This window comes from Ranitomeya imitator, chromosome 2 (assembly GCF_032444005.1).
Source record: "Ranitomeya imitator isolate aRanImi1 chromosome 2, aRanImi1.pri, whole genome shotgun sequence".
NCBI classification, from domain to species: domain Eukaryota; kingdom Metazoa; phylum Chordata; class Amphibia; order Anura; family Dendrobatidae; genus Ranitomeya; species Ranitomeya imitator.
In genome coordinates this window covers 404,507,220-404,531,072 of record NC_091283.1, presented here as the reverse complement: position 1 = coordinate 404,531,072, position 23,853 = coordinate 404,507,220, and positions in this window count along the sequence as shown.

Here is a 23,853-nt window from a genome sequence, read left to right as displayed (position 1 = left end):
TGGCTGGCTCAGTGTGGTGAGGCACTGTGTGGTTGGCTTAGTTGTGGTGGGGCAGTGTGTGGCTGGCTCAGTTATGGTGGAGTACTGTGTAGCTGGCTCAGTTGTAATGGGGCACTGTGAGGCTGGATAAGTTGTGGTGGGGTACTGTGAGGCTGGTTCAGTTGAGGTAAGTTGCTGTGTACCTGGCTCAGGTGTGGTAGGACCCTGCAGGCTAGCTCAGTTTAAGTAGGGCACTGTGAGGCAGTCTAATTTGTGATGGGGAACTTAGTGACTGGCTCTGTTGGGGTGTGGCACTGTGTGGTTGGCTCAGTTGTGGCGGGGCGCTGCGTGGCTGGCTCAGTCATAGTGAGGCACTATGTGGCTGGCTCAACTTAATTGGGGCACTATGAAGCTTAGTTGTGTGGGGCACTTTGTGGCTGACTCAGTTACGATGAGGCACTGTGTGGTTGGATCAGTTGTGGTGGGGCACTGTGTAGCTGGCTCAGTTATAATGGGGCACTGTGAGGCTGGTTCAGTTGTGGTGGGGTACTGTGTGGCTTGTTTAGTTATGGTGGCGAATAGAGTTGAGCGACCTTGACCTTTTTAGAGTCGAGCCGGGTTTTGCGAAACCCGACTATGTCCAAAGTCGGGTCGAGTGAAATCGGCCGATTATGACGTAAAGTCGGGATCGACCGAAACACGAAACCCAATGCAAGTCAATGGGGCAGCATAGTCGGCAGTGAGTGGGGGCCAGGAAAACACCTAGAGTGCCCATTTTAATGTCAAAACCATCCATTCTTCTTAATGAAGCTTGTCAAGCGTAATTTACCTTATAATAATTGGAAGGCATTTGAAATTGGGGGTCATTTGGCTAAAGTTGTGGGGGGTAGGGCTGGTTCAAGTAATTAGTGGGCCCAGGAAATCTGGACCACGTCACGGCAGTGGAGCAGGGAGAGGTAAGTATTTCAACTTTGCAAGTGCTGTGAACCTGAGCAAGCAGGGGGGGCCCACTCGTTGGCATTGGCACTGGCACAGGGCCCCTCAAAGTACAGCGGTGTGTTTGCACGGCGGGGGCGCCTCCCACCGGCAGCAACACTTTTGCGTACTATGAGAGGCCCTGTGCCAGTGACGTCGCCAACTAGTATTCCTCCCCCCACCTGATGAAGGAACCTGCACTTTCATCTGCACCTTCCTCTTTGTCCCCGTGTAAGGTGGTATGGTATGCGGGAAGAGCAACCTGACTTTCAGCAGGGTCACAATGTTGTTGTGTAGCGTGCACGGGGAATGTTGCGTTATGGGTCAATGTACCAGCAGACTCATCTATCACTGGCTGGGCAATGGGCACGATGAAGTGGAAACACAGATATAGGCCCAAAGAAGAAAGTGGGCTAAATGCAGTTCAAAATTGGTAACACAGGAATAACCAGGGGGCATTGCAGTGGAGGACAACTGGAATGAGAGGCTGACACAGAGAGTAGGGCCAAATCAGTAAGTAGTCGAAATGCAGTTCAAAATTGGCAACCGTAGTAAACAGGCGGCACAGCTTTGTTCAGTGGAGGAGAACAGCAAGGAGTGGCAGACACCGATAGTAGGCCCCAAACCAACTAGTACGCCAAATGCAGTTGTTCCATTTAACCACAATTTAATGAGAGCCTGAAGATAGAAGCTCAGGAAAGGCAACCTGGGGAACACCTTGGAGTGTAACACACCATCTCTCTCCACCCCATACCCATTTTGTAGGCCTAATGCTGTGTACTTTTCTACAACTACTAAACGAGAGTCGGAAGACCGAAGCAATGGCAAGGAAACCTGGGGAACACCTTGGAGTGTAACACACCATCTCTCTCCACCCCATACCCAATTTGTAGGCCTAATGCAGCCTACTTTCCGACACCTACTAAACGAGAGCATGAAGATCGAAGCTCAGGAAAGGCAACCTGGGGAACACCTTGGAGTGTAACACACCATCTCTCTCCACCCCATACCCATTTTTTAGGCCTAATGCAGTGTACTTTTCTACAACTACTAAACGAGAGTCGGAAGACCGAAGCAATGGCAAGGAAACCTGGGGAACACCTTGGAGTGTAACACACCATCTCTCTCCACCCCATTCCCCATTTTTTAGGCCTAATGCAGCCTACTTTCCGACACCTACTAAACGAGAGCATGAAGATCGAAGCTCAGGAAAGGCAACCTGGGGAACACCTTGGAGTGTAACACACCATCTCTCTCCACCCCATACCCATTTTGTAGGCCTAATGCTGTGTACTTTTCTACAACTACTAAACGAGAGTCGGAAGACCGAAGCAATGGCAAGGAAACCTGGGGAACACCTTGGAGTGTAACACACCATCTCTCTCCACCCCATTCCCCATTTTTTAGGCCTAATGCAGCCTACTTTCCGACACCTACTAAACGAGAGCATGAAGATCGAAGCTCAGGAAAGGCAACCTGGGGAACACCTTGGAGTGTAACACACCATCTCTCTCCACCCCATACCCATTTTGTAGGCCTAATGCTGTGTACTTTTCTACAACTACTAAACGAGAGTCGGAAGACCGAAGCAATGGCAAGGAAACCTGGGGAACACCTTGGAGTGTAACACACCATCTCTCTCCACCCCATACCCAATTTGTAGGCCTAATGCAGCCTACTTTCCGACACCTACTAAACGAGAGCATGAAGATCGAAGCTCAGGAAAGGCAACCTGGGGAACACCTTGGAGTGTAACACACCATCTCTCTCCACCCCATACCCATTTTGTAGGCCTAATGCTGTGTACTTTTCCACCAACTACTAAACGAGAGCCGGAAGATCGAAGCTCATGAAAGGCAACCCGGGGAACACCTTGGAGTGTAACACAACCTCTCTCTACACCACGAAAGGGCTGATTCTTAGGAAGGAAGGCTGTTGTAAATAAGCATTGCGCGTCCGAGGGTGATTATATTCTTATTCGGTATCTACTCACCCTCGGACGCGCCATGCTTCTTGATTTGTAATTAATGTTTATTTGCAATGTGCTTTTGACTTACTCAATTATTTTTTTAATTATTGATTTTATTAAATTAATAGTTTAACATCTTATTGGAAATAATTTAAAGGAGACGCGACAGGACAACACTCGGTGGATGCCATATCTGTGTTAACAACTCCAAAAAACTTTCAGTTAACTTCTTGCAGGAGAAAGAAATTGTAGCTGTTGGACCTTTGTAGTACAGTTCCAGATATTTGTTGTGTGTTTGTTTTGATTGTTAAAATGTCTGCATTTGAGATCTCAACACGATCTTATTTTTTATAATCAAATTAATTTTTTAAATATTTTATTAGGTTGGTTCAAGGGGTACACGGGCCGCAGTAGACAGGTCAGTGGAGGCCTAGTGGAAGGAGGGACCGCAGATGCGCCACTGTTTCACCCATACACAATTAGTAGGCCTAATGCAGCGTAGTTTCCAACAGCTACTAAACGAGAGCCGGAAGATCGAAGCTCAGGAAAGGCAACCTGGGGAACACCTTGGAGTGTAACACAACCTCTCTCTACACCACGGAAGGGCTGATTCTTAGGATGGAAGGCTGTTGTAAATAAGCATTGCGCGTCCGAGGGTGATTATATTCTTATTCGGTATCTACTCACCCTCGGACGCGCCATGCTTCTTGATTTGTAATTAATGTTTATTTGCAATGTGCTTTTGACTTACTCAATTATTTTTTTAATTATTGATTTTATTAAATTAATAGTTTAACATCTTATTGGAAATAATTTAAAGGAGACGCGACAGGACAACACTCGGTGGATGCCATATCTGTGTTAACAACTCCAAAAAACTTTCAGTTAACTTCTTGCAGGAGAAAGAAATTGTAGCTGTTGGACCTTTGTAGTACAGTTCCAGATATTTGTTGTGTGTTTGTTTTGATTGTTAAAATGTCTGCATTTGAGATCTCAACACGATCTTATTTTTTATAATCAAATTAATTTTTTTTATATTTAATGATGTTGGTTCAAGGGGTACACGGGCAGCAATAGACAGGTCAGTGGAGGCCTAGTGGAAGGAGTGACGGCAGACAGGCATCAAAGGCCTAACATTGGGCTGGCTGTAGGCAAGTTAAAATTGGTTCCAGGGGAACACGGCCATCAGTGGCCTGGTCAGTGTAGTTGTAGTTGAAAGAACGGGACGCAGACAGGCTTCGAAGGCCTAACATAACAAACTTGGGCTGGCTGTAGGCACTTTTAAATTTGTTCCAGGGGTACATGGGCAGCAGTGTATGGTCAGTGGAAGTCTAGTGGAAGGAGTGACCGCAGACAGGCTTCCAAGGCCTAACATAACAAACTTGGGCTGGCTGTAGGCACTTTTAAATTGGTTCCAGGGGTACACGGGCAGCAGTGGTCTGGTCAGTGGAAGTCTAGTGGAAGGAGTGACCGCAGACAGGCTTCCAAGGCCTAACATAACAAACTTGGGCTGGCTGTAGGCACTTTTAAATTGGTTCCAGGGGTACACGGGCAGCAGTGGTCTGGTCTGTGGAAGTCTAGTGGAAGGAGTGACCGCAGACAGGCTTCGAAGGCCTAACATAACAAACTTGGGCTGGCTGTAGGCACTTTTAAATTGGTTCCAGGGGTACACGGGCAGCAGTGGTCTGGTCTGTGGAAGTCTAGTGGAAGGAGTGACCGCAGACAGGCTTCGAAGGCCTAACATAACAAACTTGGGCTGGCTGTAGGCACTTTTAAATTGGTTCCAGGGGTACACGGGCAGCAGTGGTCTGGTCTGTGGAAGTCTAGTGGAAGGAGTGACCGCAGACAGGCTTCCAAGGCCTAACATAACAAACTTGGGCTGGCTGTAGGCACTTTTAAATTGGTTCCAGGGGTACACGGGCAGCAGTGGTCTGGTCTGTGGAAGTCTAGTGGAAGGAGTGACCGCAGACAGGCTTCGAAGGCCTAACATAACAAACTTGGGCTGGCTGTAGGCACTTTTAAATTGGTTCCAGGGGTACACGGGCAGCAGTGGTCTGGTCAGTGGAAGTCTAGTGGAAGGAGTGACCGCAGACAGGCTTCCAAGGCCTAACATAACAAACTTGGGCTGGCTGTAGGCACTTTTAAATTGGTTCCAGGGGTACACGGGCAGCAGTGGTCTGGTCTGTGGAAGTCTAGTGGAAGGAGTGACCGCAGACAGGCTTCCAAGGCCTAACATAACAAACTTGGGCTGGCTGTAGGCACTTTTAAATTGGTTCCAGGGGTACACGGGCAGCAGTGGTCTGGTCTGTGGAAGTCTAGTGGAAGGAGTGACCGCAGACAGGCTTCCAAGGCCTAACATAACAAACTTGGGCTGGCTGTAGGCACTTTTAAATTGGTTCCAGGGGTACACGGGCAGCAGTGGTCTGGTCTGTGGAAGTCTAGTGGAAGGAGTGACCGCAGACAGGCTTCGAAGGCCTAACATAACAAACTTGGGCTGGCTGTAGGCACTTTTAAATTGGTTCCAGGGGTACACGGGCAGCAGTGGTCTGGTCAGTGGAAGTCTAGTGGAAGGAGTGACCGCAGACAGGCTTCCAAGGCCTAACATAACAAACTTGGGCTGGCTGTAGGCACTTTTAAATTGGTTCCAGGGGTACACGGGCAGCAGTGGTCTGGTCTGTGGAAGTCTAGTGGAAGGAGTGACCGCAGACAGGCTTCGAAGGCCTAACATAACAAACTTGGGCTGGCTGTAGGCACTTTTAAATTGGTTCCAGGGGTACACGGGCAGCAGTGGTCTGGTCTGTGGAAGTCTAGTGGAAGGAGTGACCGCAGACAGGCTTCGAAGGCCTAACATAACAAAATTGGGCTGGCTGTAGGCACTTTAAATTGGTTCCAGGGGTACATGGGCAGCAGTGTATGGTCAGTGGAAGTCTAGTGGAAGGAGTGACGGCAGACAGTCTTCGAAGGCCTAACATAACAAAATTGGGCTGACTGTAGGCACTTTTAAATTGGTTCCAGGGTAACACGGCCAGCAGTGGCCTGGTCAGTGTAGTAGTTGTAGAAAGAAGGGACCGCAGACAGGCTTCGAAGGCCTAACATAACAAAAATGTCAAAACAATGGTATTGTCAGTGCCAGGCATTGAAGGATGTCAGCGCCTAGACTACACATTGGTGAAGCTGTGAGAGATAATTTTGCTAGTGGTAGAGCACTGTTTGAGCTGGGGGGGGAACTGTCTTGTGGCCGGCGGTACAGGCACAGGGCCCCTCATATTACAACGGTGTGTCTGACGTTGGGTGCGCACCACCACCGCCAGAGACACTTTATTGTACTATGAGGGACCCAGTGGCAGTGCCGTCGACCAAAAGCGGCCACACCCACCTCTTCAGACAAACAGCACTCTCAAGGGTCCAAGCGCAAAGTGGCGATAGCACGGCCCCGTGTGGGGAGTTTGGCCATTTCGTGAGGTGGAAACATGTCGTATGCTGGACAATCAGGTGAAGAAAATTACGAGATTGGAAAAGTCATTCAGAATAGTCCACAGGCAAGACCTTTTCATAGGAAAGCTAGGTGTCAGCCGGGCAGGGTGGGGCAAAAGATTTTGAAATCCAGTTGTGGTTCATTTTAATGAAGGTTAGATCATCTACATTTTGGGTAGCCAGACGAGTCCTTTTTTCTGTTAGTATTGAACCTGCAGCACTGAATACTCTTTCTGATAGGACACTAGCTGCCGGGCAAGCAAGCTCCTGCAATGCATATTCTGCCAATTCTGGCCAGGTGTCTAATTTGGATGCCCAGTAATCAAATGGGAATGACGGTTGAGGGAGAACGTCGATAAGGGATGAAAAATAGTTTGTAACCATACTGGACAAATGTTGTCTCCTGTCACTTTGAATTGATGCTGCAGTACCTGTCCTGTCTGCGGTCATAGAAAAATCACTCCACAACCTGGTCAGAAAACCCCTCTGGCCAACGCCACTTCTGATTTCTGCCCCTCTAACACCTCTGGTCTGCTGGCCCCTGGAGCTCGTGTGAGAACGATCACGGGCGCTGTGTGCAGGGAATGCCAGAAGCAAACGGTCAACAAGAGTTGATTGTTTTGTTGCTAATATTAGTTCCAAGTTCTCATGTGGCATAATATTTTGCAATTTGCCTTTATAGCGAGGATCAAGGAGGCAGGCCAACCAGTAATCGTCATCGTTCATCATTTTTGTAATGCGTGTGTCCCTTTTGAGGATACGCAAGGCATAATCCGCCATGTGGGCCAAAGTTCCCGTTGTCAAATCTGCGGTTGTGCTTGGTTGAGGGGCAGTTGCAGGCAAATCTACGTCACTTGTGTCCCTCAAAAAACCAGAACCCGGCCTTGCCACGCCACCAATTTCCCGTGCCCCCGGGAAAGCTTCCTCATTAAAAATATACTCATCCCCATCATCCTCCTCATCCTCCACCTCCTCTTCGCCCGGTACCTCGTCATGTACACTGCCCTGACCAGACAATCGCTGACTGTCATCAAGGCTTTCCTCTTCCTCTGGTGCAGACGCCTGATCCTTTATGTGCGTCAAACTTTGCATCAGCAGACGCATTAGGGGGATGCTCATGCTTATTATGGCGTTGTCTGCACTAACCAGCCGTGTGCATTCCTCAAAACACTGAAGGACTTGACACATGTCTTGAATCTTCGACCACTGCACACCTGACAACTCCATGTCTGCCATCCTACTGCCTGCCCGTGTATGTGTATCCTCCCACAAAAACATAACAGCCCGCCTCTGTTCGCACAGTCTCTGAAGCATGTGCAGTGTTGAGTTCCACCTTGTTGCAACGTCTATGATTAGGCGATGCTGGGGAAGGTTCAAAGAACGCTGATAGGTCTGCATACGGCTGGAGTGTACAGGCGAACGGCGGATATGTGCGCAAAGTCCACGCACTTTGAGGAGCAGGTCGGATAACCCCGGATAACTTTTCAGGAAGCACTGCACCACCAGGTTTAAGGTGTGAGCCAGGCAAGGAATGTGTTTCAGTTGGGAAAGGGAGATGGCAGCCATGAAATTCCTTCCGTTATCACTCACTACCTTGCCTGCCTCAAGATCTACAGTGCCCAGCCACGACTGCGTTTCTTGCTGCAAGAACTCGGACAGAACTTCCGCGGTGTGTCTATTGTCGCCCAAACACTTCATAGCCAATACAGCCTGCTGACGTATGCCAGTAGCTGCCCCATAATGGGAGACCTGGTGTGCAACAGTGGCAGGTGCGGATGGAGTGTTTGTGCGACTGCGGTCTGTGGACGAGCTCTTGCTTCTGCAGGAGGACGAGGAGGAGGAGGAGGGGGTGCGAACGGCTACAGACAACTGTTTACTAGACCGTGGGCTAGGCAGAACTGTCCCAAACTTGCTGTCCCCTGTGGACCCTGAATCCACCACATTTACCCAGTGTGCCGTGATGGACACGTAACGTCCCTGGCCATGCCTACTGGTCCATGCATCTGTTGTCAGGTGCACCTTTGTGCTCACAGATTGCCTGAGTGCATGGATGATGCGCTCTTTAACATGCTGGTGGAGGGCTGGGATGGCTTTTCTGGAAAAAAAGTGTCGACTGGGTAGCTCGTAGCGTGGTACAGCGTAGTCCATCAGGTCTTTGAAAGCTTCGCTTTCAACTAACCGGTAGGGCATCATCTCTAACGAGATTAGTCTAGCTATGTGGGCGTTCAAACCCTGTGTACGCGGATGCGAGGCTAAGTATTTCCTTTTTCTAACCATAGTCTCATGTAGGGTGAGCTGGACTGGAGAGCTGGAGATCGTGGAACTAGCGGGGGTGCCGGTGGACATGGCAGACTGAGAGACGGTGGGAGATGGTATTGTTGCCGCCGGTGCCCTAGATGCAGTGTTTCCTACTACGAAACTGGTGATTCCCTGACCCTGACTGCTTTGGCCTGGCAAAGATACCTGCACAGATACAGCAGGTGGTGCGCTAAATGGTGGTCCTACACTGCCGGAAGGGATGTTGCGTTGATGACTAGCTTCATTGGCCGAGGGTGCAACAACCTTAAGGGACGTTTGGTAGTTAGTCTAAGCTTTCAAATGCATGGTGGTTAAATGTCTATGCATGCAACTAGTATTGAGACTTTTCAGATTCTGACCTCTGCTTAAGGAAGTAGAACATTTTTGACAGATGACTTTGCGCTGATCAATTGGATGTTGTTTAAAAAAATGCCAGACTGCACTCTTTCTAGCATCGGATACCTTTTCAGGCATTGCAGACTGAGCTTTAACCGGATGGCCACGCTGTCCTCCACCAGGTTTTGGCTTTGCCACGCGTTTTGGGCAAGATACGGGCCCGGCAGATGGAACCTGTGGCGATGTTGATGCCTGCTGCGGCCCCTCCTCCTCCTCTGCTTCAGAACTGCTGCCGCCTGCACCCTGTTCCCCCAATGGCTGCCAATCGGGGTCAAGAACTGGGTCATCTAATAACTCTTCTTGTACCTCCTGCGCAACTTCGTCTGTGTCACCGTGTCGTTCGGTGGTATAGCGTTCGTGATGGGGCAACATAGTCTCATCAGGGTCTGATTCTTGATCAGCACCCTGCGAGGGCAATGTTGTGGTCTGAGTCAAAGGACCAGCATAGTAGTCTGGCTGTGGCTGTGCGTCAGTGCACTCCATGTCAGATTCAACTTGTAATGGGCATGGACTGTTAACTGCTTCACTTTCTAAGCCAGGGACGGTATGTGTAAAGAGCTCCATGGAGTAACCCATTGTGTCGCCTGCTGCATTCTTCTCTGTTGTTGTTTTTGCTGAAGAGGACAAGGAAGTGACTTGTCCCTGACCGTGAACATCCACTAACGACGCGCTGCTTTTACTTTTACCAGTTTCACGAGAGGAGGCAAAAGAGCTAGAGGCTGAGTCAGCAAGATAAGCCAAAACTTGCTCTTGCTGCTCCGGCTTTAAAAGCGGTTTTCCTAATCCCAGAAAAGGGAGCGTTCGAGGCCTTGTGTAGCCGGACGACGAACCTGGCTCCACAGCTCCAGACTTAGGTGCAATATTTTTTTCCCCACGACCACCTGATGCTCCACCACTACCACTACCCTCATTACCAGCTGACAATGAACGCCCCCGGCCACGACCTCTTCCACTAGACTTCCTCATTGTTTTAAAAACGTAACCAAACTAACGTTATTTGTTGCAGTCACACAACTTACATGGTGAGCTATAACTTCAGTATGATTTAGCTACCCCTTTACAGGTTGGTGAGACCACAGCGAAAATCAGGCCCAATGTTACACACTCTTTTTTTGGTGGCTGCAAATTAGAGAGATGCCCCACACGCAGGACTGTCACTGAAGCACAAATGTTAATATTAATGTCACACTATTATTTTTTTTTTATTTTTATTTTTTTCAGGAACACTTTAGAAACCCCCCAAAAAAAAAAAAATAGATTTTTGCAGGGAGAATTTAGAAAACAAATGTAACAAACTATATGCTTTCTATGGGCCACTGAGTGAGAGATGACGCACACAGGAATCAGGAGTGGCACACAAGCCCAGAGGCCAATATTTTTCTACCAATGATTGATGGAGTTATTTTCTCTGGTAGATTTTGGAACCCAAATCAAGGAAAAAAAATGTAGGCTTTCTATGGACCACAATTGGAGAGAGAGAGAGAGAGAGAGAGAGAGAGATGGCACACCCAGGAGTCAAGACTGGCACACAAGCAGAAAGGCCAATATTAACCCCTTTACCCCCAAGGGTGGTTTGCACGTTAATGACCAGGCCAATTTTTACAATTCTGACCACTGTCCCTTTATGAGGTTATAACTCCGAAACGCTTCAACGGATCTTAGCGATTCTGAGATTGTTTTCTTGTAACATATTGTACTTCATGATAGTGCTAAAATTTCTTCGATATAACTTGCGTTTATTTGTGAAAAAAACGGAAATTTGGCGAAAATTTTGAAAATTTCACAATTTTCCAACTTTGAATTTTTATTCTGTTAAACCAGAGAGTTATGTGACACAATATAGTTAATAAATAACATTTCCCACATGTCTACTTTACATCAGCACAATTTTTGAAACAAACTTTTTTTTTTCAAGGAAGTTATAAGGGTTAAAATTTGACCAGCAATTTCTCATTTTTACAACCAAATTTACAAAACCATTTTTTTTAGGGACCACCTCACATTTGAAGTCATTTTGAAGGGTCTATATGGCAGAAAATACCCAAAAGCGACACCATTCTAAAAACTGCACCCCTCAAGGTGCTCAAAACCACATTCAAGAAGTTTATTAACCCTTCAGGTGATTCACAGCAGCAGAAGCAACATGGAAGGAAAAAATTAACATTTTACTTTTTAGTCACAAAAATGATCTTTCAGCAATAATCTTTTTAATTTCCCAAGGGTAAAAAGAGAAAATGGACCTCAAAAGTTGTTGTCCAATTTATCCTGAGTACGCTGATACCCCACATGTGAGGGGGAACCACTTTTTGGGCGCATGGCAGGGCTCAGAAGGAAAGGAGCGCCGTTTGACTTTTTCAAGCTAAATTTGGCTGGAATTGAGATCGGACGCCATGTCGCGTTTGGCGACCCCCTGATGTGCCTAAACAGTGGAAACCCCCCACAAGTGACCCTATTTTGGAAACTAGACCCCCTAAGGAACTTATCTAGATGTGTCATGAGCACTTTTATCCCCCAAGTTATTCACAAAAGTTTATAACGCCCGGGCGTGAAAAAAAAAATTCCTATTTTTTCCACAAACATGATCGTTTAGTCCCCAATTTTTTATTTTCTCAAGGGTAAAAGGAGAAATTGGACCCCAAAAGTTGTTGTCCAATTTGTCCTGAGTACGCTGATACCCCATATGTGGGGGGGGACCACTGTGTGGGCGCATGGCAGGGCTCAGAAGGAAAGGAGCGCCGTTTGACTTTTTCAAGCTAAATTTGGCTGGAATTGAGATCGGACGCCATGTCGCGTTTGGCGACCCCCTGATGTGCCTAAACAGTGGAAACCCCCCACAAATGACCCCATTTTGGAAACTAGACCCCCTAAGGAACTTATCTAGATGTGTCATGAGCACTTTTATCCCCCAAGTGCTTCACGAAAGTTTATAACGCCCGGGCGTGAAAAAAAAAAATCCTATTTTTTCCACAAACATGATCGTTTAGTCCCCAATTTTTTATTTTCTCAAGGGTAAAAGGAGAAATTGGACCCCAAAAGTTGTTGTCCAATTTGTCCTGAGTACGCTGATACCCCATATGTGGGGGGGGACCACTGTTTGGGCGCATGGCAGGGCTCAGAAGGAAAGGAGCGCCGTTTGACTTTTTCAAGCTAAATTTGGCTGGAATTGAGATCGGACGCCATGTCGCGTTTGGCGACCCCCTGATGTGCCTAAACAGTGGAAACCCCCCACAAATGACCCCATTTTGGAAACTAGACCCCCTAAGGAACTTATCTAGATGTGTCATGAGCACTTTTATCCCCCAAGTGCTTCACGAAAGTTTATAACGCCCGGGCGTGAAAAAAAAAATTCCTATTTTTTCCACAAACATGATCGTTTAGTCCCCAATTTTTTATTTTCTCAAGGGTAAAAGGAGAAATTGGACCCCAAAAGTTGTTGTCCAATTTGTCCTGAGTACGCTGATACCCCATATGTGGGGGGGGACCACTGTGTGGGCGCATGGCAGGGCTCAGAAGGAAAGGAGCGCCGTTTGACTTTTTCAAGCTAAATTTGGCTGGAATTGAGATCGGACGCCATGTCGCGTTTGGCGACCCCCTGATGTGCCTAAACAGTGGAAACCCCCCACAAATGACCCCATTTTGGAAACTAGACCCCCTAAGGAACTTATCTAGATGTGTCATGAGCACTTTTATCCCCCAAGTGCTTCACGAAAGTTTATAACGCCCGGGCGTGAAAAAAAAAAATCCTATTTTTTCCACAAACATGATCGTTTAGTCCCCAATTTTTTATTTTCTCAAGGGTAAAAGGAGAAATTGGACCCCAAAAGTTGTTGTCCAATTTGTCCTGAGTACGCTGATACCCCATATGTGGGGGGGGACCACTGTTTGGGCGCATGGCAGGGCTCAGAAGGAAAGGAGCGCCGTTTGACTTTTTCAAGCTAAATTTGGCTGGAATTGAGATCGGACGCCATGTCGCGTTTGGCGACCCCCTGATGTGCCTAAACAGTGGAAACCCCCCACAAATGACCCCATTTTGGAAACTAGACCCCCTAAGGAACTTATCTAGATGTGTCATGAGCACTTTTATCCCCCAAGTGCTTCACGAAAGTTTATAACGCCCGGGCGTGAAAAAAAAAATTCCTATTTTTTCCACAAACATGATCGTTTAGTCCCCAATTTTTTATTTTCTCAAGGGTAAAAGGAGAAATTGGACCCCAAAAGTTGTTGTCCAATTTGTCCTGAGTACGCTGATACCCCATATGTGGGGGGGACCACTGTTTGGGCGCATGGCAGGGCTCAGAAGGAAAGGAGCGCCGTTTGACTTTTTCAAGCTAACTTTGGCTGGAATTGAGATCGGACGCCATGTCGCGTTTGGCGACCCCCTGATGTGCCTAAACAGTGGAAACCCCCCACAAGTGACCCCATTTTGGAAACTAGACCCCCTAAGGAACTTATCTAGATGTGTCATGAGCACTTTTATCCCCCAAGTGCTTCACGAAAGTTTATAACGCCCTGGCGTGAAAAAAAAAATTCCTATTTTTTTCCACAAACATGATCGTTTAGTCCCCAATTTTTTATTTTCTCAAGGGTAAAAGGAGAAATTGGACCCCAAAAGTTGTTGTCCAATTTGTCCTGAGTACGCTGATACCCCATATGTGGGGGGGGACCACTGTTTGGGCGCATGGCAGGGCTCAGAAGGAAAGGAGCGCCGTTTGACTTTTTCAAGCTAACTTTGGCTGGAATTGAGATCGGACGCCATGTCGCGTTTGGCGACCCCCTGATGTGCCTAAACAGTGGAAACCCCCCACAAGTGACCCCATTTTGGAAACTAGACCCCCTAAGGAACTTATCTAGATGTGTCATGAGCACTTTTATCCCCCAAGTGCTTCACGAAAGTTTATAACGCCCTGGCGTGAAAAAAAAAATTCCTATTTTTTTCCACAAACATGATCGTTTAGTCCCCAATTTTTTATTTTCTCAAGGGTAAAAGGAGAAATTGGACCCCAAAAGTTGTTGTCCAATTTGTCCTGAGTACGCTGATACCCCATATTTGGGGGGAACCACTGTTTGGGCGCATGGCAGGGCTCAGAAGGAAAGGAGCGCCGTTTGACTTTTTCAAGCTAACTTTGGCTGGAATTGAGATCGGACGCCATGTCGCGTTTGGAGAGCCCATGATGTGCCTAAACAGTGGAAACCCCCCACAAGTGACCCCATTTTGGAAACTAGACCCTCTAAGGAACTTATCTAGTTGTGTGGTGAGAATTTTGAACCCCCACGTGCTTCACTAAAGTATATAATGCCCAGGCGTGAAAATAAAAAATCCTATTTTTTCCTACAAAAATGATATTTTAGTCCCCAATTTTTAATTTTCCCAAGGGTACCAGGAGAAATTGGACCCCAAAAGTTGTTGTCCAATTTGTCCTGAGTACGCTGATACCCCATATGTGGGGAGGAACTACTGTTTGGGCACACGTTGGGGCTCGAAAGGGAAGTAGTGACGTTTTGGAATGCAGACTTTGATGGAATGTTCTGCTGGCATCATGTTCCATTTGCAGAGCCCCTGATGTGACTAAACAGTAGAAACCCCCCACAAGTGACCCCATTTTGGAAACTGTACCCCCTAAGGAACTTATCTAGTTGTGTGGTGAGAATTTTGAACCCCCACGTGCTTCACTAAACTTTATAATGCCCAGGTGTGAAAATAAAAAATCCTATTTTTTCCCACAAAAATGATATTTTAGTCCCCAATTTTTAATTTTCCCAAGGGTACCAGGAGAAATTGGACCCCCAAAGTTGTTGTCCAATTTGTCCTGAGTACGCTGATACCCCATATGTGGGGAGGAACTACTGTTTGGGCACACGTTGGGGCTCGAAAGGGAAGTAGTGACGTTTTGGAATGCAGACTTTGATGGAATGTTCTGCTGGCATCATGTTCCATTTGCAGAGCCCCTGATGTGACTAAACAGTAGAAACCCCCCACAAGTGACCCCATTTTGGAAACTGTACCCCCTAAGGAACTTATCTAGTTGTGTGGTGAGAAATTTGAACCCCCACGTGCTTCACTAAAGTTTATAATGCCCAGGCGTGAAAATAAAAAATCCTATTTTTTCCCACAAAAATGATATTTTAGTCCCCAATTTTTAATTTTCCCAAAGGTAACAGGAGAAATTGGACATCAAAAGTTGTTGTCCAAATTGTCCTGATTACGCTGGTACGCCATATGTGGGAAAAAACTGTTTAGGCACACGTTGGGGCTCGAAAGGGAAGTTGTGACGTTTTGGAATGCAGAAATTGTCTGCGGTCGTCATGTTCCGTTTGCAGAGCCCCTGATGTGCCTAAACAGTAAAAAAAACCCACAAGTGACATCATTTTGGAACCTAGACCCCCCCCAAGGAACTTATCTAGATGTGCCCCCTTTTTGGAACTAATGTACGCTTTCTTGTAAAGTAAATTAGTAGTGCATGGAGGAGTGGTACAATCTGAAGCAATCCTTCATACACAGGCCAGGTTTTTCGGGGCAGGTGTCGCATTGATAAATGGTGTCCTTGCGTATTCCCCTTTTGTAACACACTCGGCACCTTTTTTGCGGCTTACCTTTTCTGCCGGTTGGCGGGACCACCCCCGGAAAATGCTGGCCTGGTACGATACGAGCACCTTCAGTTCCGGAAGTACTGGGGCCCTCTCCTTCCGGAGTACCAAATATCAGGGCCTTAACCACTACCTCCTGGAACTGAAGGTACGACGTATCGGTGTGGCGTGCACATCGTAACAGCAGGAAAGCGTTGAGCATTGCCATTTGTACGATGTGGACGGCCAACTTTTTGTACCACACCTTGGCCTTTCTCAAAGCACTGTATGGTTGGAGGAGTTGATCAGAGAGATCAACCCCCCCCATGCTTTTGTTGTAGCCCAGTACACAGTCCGGTTTGCAGACCTGTGTAGAGGTACCCCGTACAGTGCTGAGGGCTCTGCCATCACCATGTATGGTGGTCAAGAGAAGGACATCCCTCTTGTCCTTGTACTTGACCACCAGCAGGTGGTCGCTACATTGGGCCTTGCTCTCACCTTTTCTGAGCATCTGCCGAAGTAGCGTCTTTGGGAGGCCTCTCTGATTTTTGCGCACAGTACCGCAGGCTGCGGTACCTCGCGCAGAGAGGGATTTGTAGAGTGGGATGCTGGTATAAAAGTTATCAGTATAGAGGTGATAACCTTTATCCAGCAGTGGGTGCACCAAATCCCACACGATCTTCCCACTCACTCCCAGGACAGGAGGACACTCAGGGGGTTCAATCCTGCTGTCCTTCCCTTCATACACTCTAAACCTGTGGATGTACCCTGAGGCACTCTCACACAGCTTGTAGAGTTTGATTCCGTACCTGGCCCTTTTGTTGGGCAGGTATTGACGGAATCCGAGCCGCCCCTTAAAATGGACCAAGGACTCATCCACGCAGATGTCCCTTTTGGGCACGTACACTTCAGAAAACTTTTTGTTGAAGTGTTCGATGACCGGCCGAACTTTGAACAGACGGTCAAAGTTGGGGTCATCTCGTGCGGGACACTGTGCATTATCGGAATAATGCAGGAATTTATGGATGGCCTCAAAACGTCTCCGAACCATGGCCATTCGGAATACTGGAGTGTTATATAAAACATCTACACTCCAATATTGCCGCATTTCTGGCTTCTTCACGATCCCCATGTGGAGGACCAGGCCCCAAAACTGCATCATTTCAACTGCGTCTACAGGAGACCAGTTGGAAAATGATGTACCGGGGTTTTGCTCCAAAAATTGACGAGCATACAAATTAGTTTGCTCCACCATGAGGTTAATAAAATCCTCAGAGAAAAAGACTTTGAAAAAGTCTGTTTCTGTGAGGCCCGTGGTGTCAAACTTGATTCCTGATTCTGCCACAAAATCAGGAATCAGTGGCTCGTAATTTTCGGGGGGCGAGGTCCATGTGGGTTCCGCAGTGGGGAGCGCTGGTTCAGGAGTGGTGGGGGCTGCCTCATCTTCTGTCCTGGGGCGTCTGCGTGGTGGTTCCGCAGGACCCGAGGAGGAAGAGGAGGAGGAGGAGGAAGAGGAGGAGGAGGAGGAAGAGGATGAAGAATCAGAAAAGTGAAGAAAAGTGGGATCCTCTCCCTCGCTATCAGTGTCGGAGGCAAGGAAAGCATATGCCTCCTCCAATGAATAGCGCTGTTGGGACGAACGGGACGAGCGGGACATTTTTGTGTGAATATGGTGATTGGGTGCACTTTATTGATAACTGTATGTGTATGTGTGGGGGGATAGTGATTTGTGCAAACTTATCTGAAAAGAAAATGCTAAAAGGAGAAGAAAAACCTGTAAAAAAAAAAAAAAAGGCAGGCACAAACTCTGATAAGAGAACTGCGTCACTTATCAAAGTTTGGCGGCTGCGGGATGTGTGTACGGAGGTTGCGCAAAAAGGCTGAAGGGAAAAAAGCGAGCGCGAGAGTTGATCGGTGAACTGCGTCACCAATCAACGCTCGGCGGCTGTTAAATGGGCGCACGGAAGGAGGTGCAAAGGGGGGTAAAAAGAGGGGGAAGGGAGATGGGGGTGGAAGTGGGGATTGGGCAGGGATCAGTGATCAAAACGTACGGTTGTAGTCAGGTGGCGCAAAAGGGGGGTGAAAAAAAAAAAAGGAAAACGGCAGGCACAAACTCTGATAAGTGAACTGCGTCACTTATCAAACTTTGGCGGCTGCGGAATGTGTGTACGGAGTTGGCGCAACGGGGGTGAGGGAAAAAAAGCGAGCGCGAGCGTTGATCGGTGAACTGCGTCACCAATCAACGTTCGGCGGCTGTTAAATGGGCGCACGGAAGGAGGTGCAAAGGGGGGTAAAAAGAGGGGGAAGGGAGATGGGGGTGGAAGTGGGGATTGGGCAGGGATCAGTGATCAAAACGTACGGTTGTAGTCAGGTGGCGCAAAAGGGGGGTGAAAAAAAAAAAAGGAAAACGGCAGGCACAAACTCTGATAAGTGAACTGCGTCACTTATCAAACTTTGGCGGCTGCGGAATGTGTGTACGGAGTTGGCGCAACGGGGGTGAGGGAAAAAAAGCGAGCGCGAGCGTTGATCGGTGAACTGCGTCACCAATCAACGTTCGGCGGCTGTTAAATGGGCGCACGGAAGGAGGTGCAAAGGGGGGTAAAAAGAGGGGGAAGGGAGATGGGGGTGGAAGTGGGGATTGGGCAGGGATCAGTGATCAAAACGTACGGTTGTAGTCAGGTGGCGCAAAAGGGGGGTGAAAAAAAAAAAAAGGGAAAACGGCAGGCACAAACTCTGATAAGTGAACTGCGTCACTTATCAAACTTCGGCGGCTGCGGAATGTGTGTACGGAGTTGGCGCAACGGGGGTGAGGGAAAAAAGCGAGCGCGAGCGTTGATCGGTGAACTACGTCACCAATCAACGTTCGGCGGCTGTTAAATGGGCGCACGGAAGGAGGTGCAAAGGGGGGTAAAAAGAGGGGGAAGGGAGATGGGGGTGGAAGTGGGGATTGGGCAGGGATCAGTGATCAAAACGTACGGTTGTAGTCAGGTGGCGCAAAAGGGGGGTGAAAAAAAAAAAAGGAAAACGGCAGGCACAAACTCTGATAAGTGAACTGCGTCACTTATCAAACTTTGGCGGCTGCGGAATGTGTGTACGGAGTTGGCGCAACGGGGGCGAGGGAAAAAAAGCGAGCGCGAGCGTTGATCGGTGAACTGCGTCACCAATCAACGCTCGGCGGCTACTAAATGTGCGCACGGAGGCGGCACAAATGGGGGTGGAGGGGGTAAAAAGAGGGGGAAGGGGGGATTGGGGTGGATGAACGGGGATTGGGGTGGATGAACGGGGATTGGGGTGGATGAACGGGGATTGGGCAGGGATCAGGGATAAAACTTACGTTTAGTTGTCTTCTTTCTTTAGCAGGGATTGTGGTGCTACAGGCTGCTGTGGCACCACAATACCCAGCACGGCAGGGAGATCCAGGCACAAAATCCAGCAGGGAGATCCAGCAGTATGACCGCTCTGTAGGAATCCTCAGCTAGAATGAGGACCCTGCAGAGCGGTCATACACAGGTCAGGCAGGTGACACAGACAGGTCACAGAGCGGTCATGCTGCTGCTGTGACCTGTCATTGGTGGGATCGACCATAACATCGATCCCACCAATCAGAGCTTTCCTGGTGACCTGGCTGTGACCTGCCTAGGATCGGATCTGTTCGCGCCATCCTAGGCAGGTCACAGCCAGGTCACCTGCAGGGCACAGAGCGGTCACAGAGTGATCGCCGCTGCGCCCTGTGATTGGCGTGATCGACGATGACATCGATCGCGCCAATCGGCTCCTGCAGGCCCTGCTGGGCCTGCACTGTGTCCTATCCTAGGATCGGTGCTATTAGAGCACCGATCCACGCAGGTTCCGGCAGGGCACAGCGCGGTAATACCGCGCGGTGCCCTGCGATTGGCGCGATCGATGCGATCGGCGATCGCGCCAATCCGGGCTGTTCTTGCCGGTGCCTGGCGTTGCCAGGCACCGGACCTAGGATCGAGTACATCGGTACTCGATCCTAGCCTGTGACCTCATTGTTTCAGCCGCTCCGATTGGCTGAAACAATGAGAATGGCTGTGATTGGCTGTTCAGAATTGAACAGCCAATCACAGCGATCGAGAGGGCGGGTGGGCGGCGACAATGCCCTGGATGCCGAGGCCATCTCCCCCCAGGTGAGATGGCGTCGGAATTTTAATGCGATCACCGCGACTTAAGTCGCGGTATCGCATTAAAGGGCAGGACGTACTATCCCGTCAAGGGTCAGATAGGCCCAGGGCACCTCGACGGGATAGTACGTCCAAGGTCACAGAGGGGTTAATCTCCCATTTTTTGGGGGGTTTTGTTTTTTTTTTTTGTTTTTTTTTTTTTTCAGGGAGACTTTAGAAAAAAAAATAATAAAAAAAATATGATTTTATCAGGAAGAATTTAGAAACCAAATAAAATAAAATGATTTTTCCAGGGAGAATTTATAAAACAAATAAAAACAAAAATAGGCGTTCTATGGCCCACTGACTGAGAGATGACGCACACAGGAGTCAGGAGTGGCACACAAGCCCAGAGGCCAATATTTTTCTACCAATGATTGATGTAGTTATTTTCTCTGGTAGATTTTGGAACCCAAATCAAGGAAAAAAAATATAGGCTTTCTATGGACCACAATTGGAGAGAGAGAGAGAGAGAGAGATGGCACACCCAGGAGTCAAGACTGGCACACAAGCAGAAAGGCCAATATTAATCTCCCACTGTTTTTTTTGTTTGTTTTTTTTTTTTTTTTTCAGGGAGACTTTAGAAAAAAAAATAATAAAAAAAATATGATTTTATCAGGAAGAATTTAGAAACCAAATAAAATAAAATGATTTTTCCAGGGAGAATTTATAAAACAAATAAAACCAAAAATAGGCGTTCTATGGCCCACTGACTGAGAGATGACGCACACAGGAGTCAGGAGTGGCACACAAGCCCAGAGGCCAATATTTTTCTACCAATGATTGATGTAGTTATTTTCTCTGGTAGATTTTGGAACCCAAATCAAGGAAAAAAAATATAGGCTTTCTATGGACCACAATTGGAGAGAGAGAGAGAGAGAGAGAGAGAGAGAGAGAGATGGCACACCCAGGAGTCAAGACTGGCACACAAGCAGAAAGGCCAATATTAATCTCCCACTGTTTTTTTTGTTTGTTTGTTTTTTTTTTTTTTTTTCAGGGAGACTTTAGAAAAAAAAATAATAAAAAAAATATGATTTTATCAGGAAGAATTTAGAAACCAAATAAAATAAAATGATTTTTTCAGGGAGAATTTATAAAACAAATAAAAACAAAAATAGGCGTTCTATGGCCCACTGACTGAGAGATGACGCACACAGGAGTCAGGAGTGGCACACAAACCCAGAGGCCAATATTTTTCTACCAATGATTGATGTAGTTATTTTCTCTGGTAGATTTTAGAACCCAAATCAAGGAAAAAAAATATAGGCTTTCTATGGACCACAATTGGAGAGAGAGAGAGAGAGAGAGAGAGAGAGAGATGGCACACCCAGGAGTCAAGACTGGCACACAAGCAGAAAGGCCAATATTAATCTCCCACTGTTTTTTTTGGTTGTTTTTTTTTTTTTTCAGGGAGACTTTAGAAAAAAAAATAATAAAAAAAATATGATTTTATCAGGAAGAATTTAGAAACCAAATAAAATAAAATGATTTTTTCAGGGAGAATTTAGAAAACAAATAAAACCAAAAATAGGCGTTCTATGGCCCACTGACTGAGAGATGACGCACCCAGGAGTCAAGACTGGCACACAAGCAGAAAGGCCAATATTAATCTCCCACTGTTTTTTTTTTTTTTTTTCAGGGAGACTTTAGAAAAAAAAATAATAAAAAAAATATGATTTTATCAGGAAGAATTTAGAAACCAAATAAAATAAAATGATTTTTTCAGGGAGAATTTAGAAAACAAATAAAACCAAAAATAGGCGTTCTATGGCCCACTGACTGAGAGAGAGATGGAACGCTTAGTACTGGCACACAAGCCCAAAGGGCAATATTAATCTCCCTTTTTTTTTCCAGGGAGAATTTCTAAAACCCAAAAAAAAAAAAAAATAGGCTTTCTATGGCCCACTATTTGTGAGAGAGATGGGACGCTCAGGACTGGCACAGATGGCACGCTCAGGACTGGCACAGAAGCCCAGAGGCCAATATTAATCTCCCTTTTTTTCTGGGAGAATTTATAAAACCAAAAAAATATTTAAATAGGCTTTCTATGGCCCACTATTTGTGAGAGAGATGGCACGCTCAGGACTGGCACAGATGGCACGCTCACAACTGGCACACAAGCCCAGAGGCCAATATTAATCTCCCTTTTTTCAGGGAAAATTTATAAAACCAAAAAAAAAATTAAATAGGCTTTCTATGGCCCACTATTTGTGAGAGAGATGGCACGCTCAGGACTGGCACAGATGGCACGCTCACAACTGGCACACAAGCCCAGAGGCCAATATTAATCTCCCTTTTTTCAGGGAAAATTTATAAAACAAAAAAAAAATTAAATAGGCTTTCTATGGCCCACTATTTGTGAGAGAGATGGCACGCTCAGGGCTGGCACAGATGGCACGCTCAGGACTGGCACACAAGCCCAGAGGCCAATATTAATCTCCCTTTTTTTCAGGGAGAATTTATAAAACCAAAAAAAAAAATAAATAGGCTTTCTATGGCCCACTATTTGTGAGAGAGATGGCACACTCAGGGCTGGCACAGATGGCACGCTCAGGACTGGCACACAAGCCCAGAGGCCAATATTAATCTCCCTTTTTTTCAGGGAGAATTTATAAAACCCAAAAAAAAATAAAATAGGCTTTCTATGGCCCACTATTTGTGAGAGAGATGGCACACTCAGGACTGGCACACAAGCCCAAAGGCCAATATTAATCTCCCACTGTATTTTTATCAGGGAGAATTTATACACCCCACAAAAAAAAATACAGAAAAATGAAAAGGCTTTCTATGGCCCACTATGTGAGAGAGATGGCACACACAGGGATGGCACTCTAGCAGAAATGCCAAATTGCCAATCTTAATCTCCCACCAAAAAAAAAAAAAAAAAAAAAAACAGGGAATGTCCTACAATTACTATCTCCCTGCCTGCAGTAATCTCAGCCAGGTATGGCAGGCAGCTACTATCTCCCTGCCTGCAGTAATCTCAGCCAGGTATGGCAGGCAGCAATAAGGAGTGGACTGATGCACAAATGAAATAAAAAGTGTGGACAAACAAAAAAGATAGCTGTGCAGAAAGGAAGGAACAAGAGGATTTGTGCTTTGAAAAAAGCAGTTGGTTTGCACAGCGGCGTACACACAGCAATGCAGCTATCAGGGAGCCTTCTAGGGCAGCCCAATGAGCTACAGCGCTGAGGGGAAAAAAAAAAAAAAAAAAACTTCCACTGTCCCTGCACACCGAGGGTGGTGTTGGACAGTGCAAATCGCTGCAGCACAAGCGGTTTTGTGGTTAATGGACCCTGCCTAACGCTATCCCTGCTTCTGACAAAGCGGCAGCAACCTCTCCCTAAGCTCAGATCAGCAGCAGTAAGATGGCGGTCGGCGGGAACGCCTCTTTATAGCCCCTGTGACGTCGCAGACAGCAAGCCAATCACTGCAATGCCCTTCTCTAAGATGGTGGGGACCAGGACCTATGTCATCACGCTGCCCACACTCTGCGTTTACCTTCATTGGCTGAGAAATGGCGCTTTTCGCGTCATTGAAACGCGACTTTGGCGCGAAAGTCGCGTACCGCATGGCCGACCCCGCACAGGGGTCGGATCGGGTTTCATGAAACCCCGACTTAGCCAAAAGTCGGCGACTTTTGAAAATGTTCGACCCGTTTCGCTCAACCCTAGTGGCGAATTATGTAGCTGGTTATGGTCTAGCTCAGTTAGTTGGAGCCCTATTTGATTGTCTTAAATATGTACAGTTTCTACTTTATATGAAAACTTAGAAGACCTTTCCCCTACAATTTTCCACCACATAAAGATATGTCTATGCATATTTCAGGTACATATAGCAGATATATGTCAAGGAAAACTCCTACAGTTTTGTAGAAGTGGTTAAGTTAACATTCAAAGGCTGTAATCGGGAACGTAAATTAGGCTTTGCATGCATTAAAAACTCTTGATTCTTCAGGAGTATAATTTCTAATGGTGGGCAAGGGGTTAAATAACTGGATGGATGTTTTAGAAA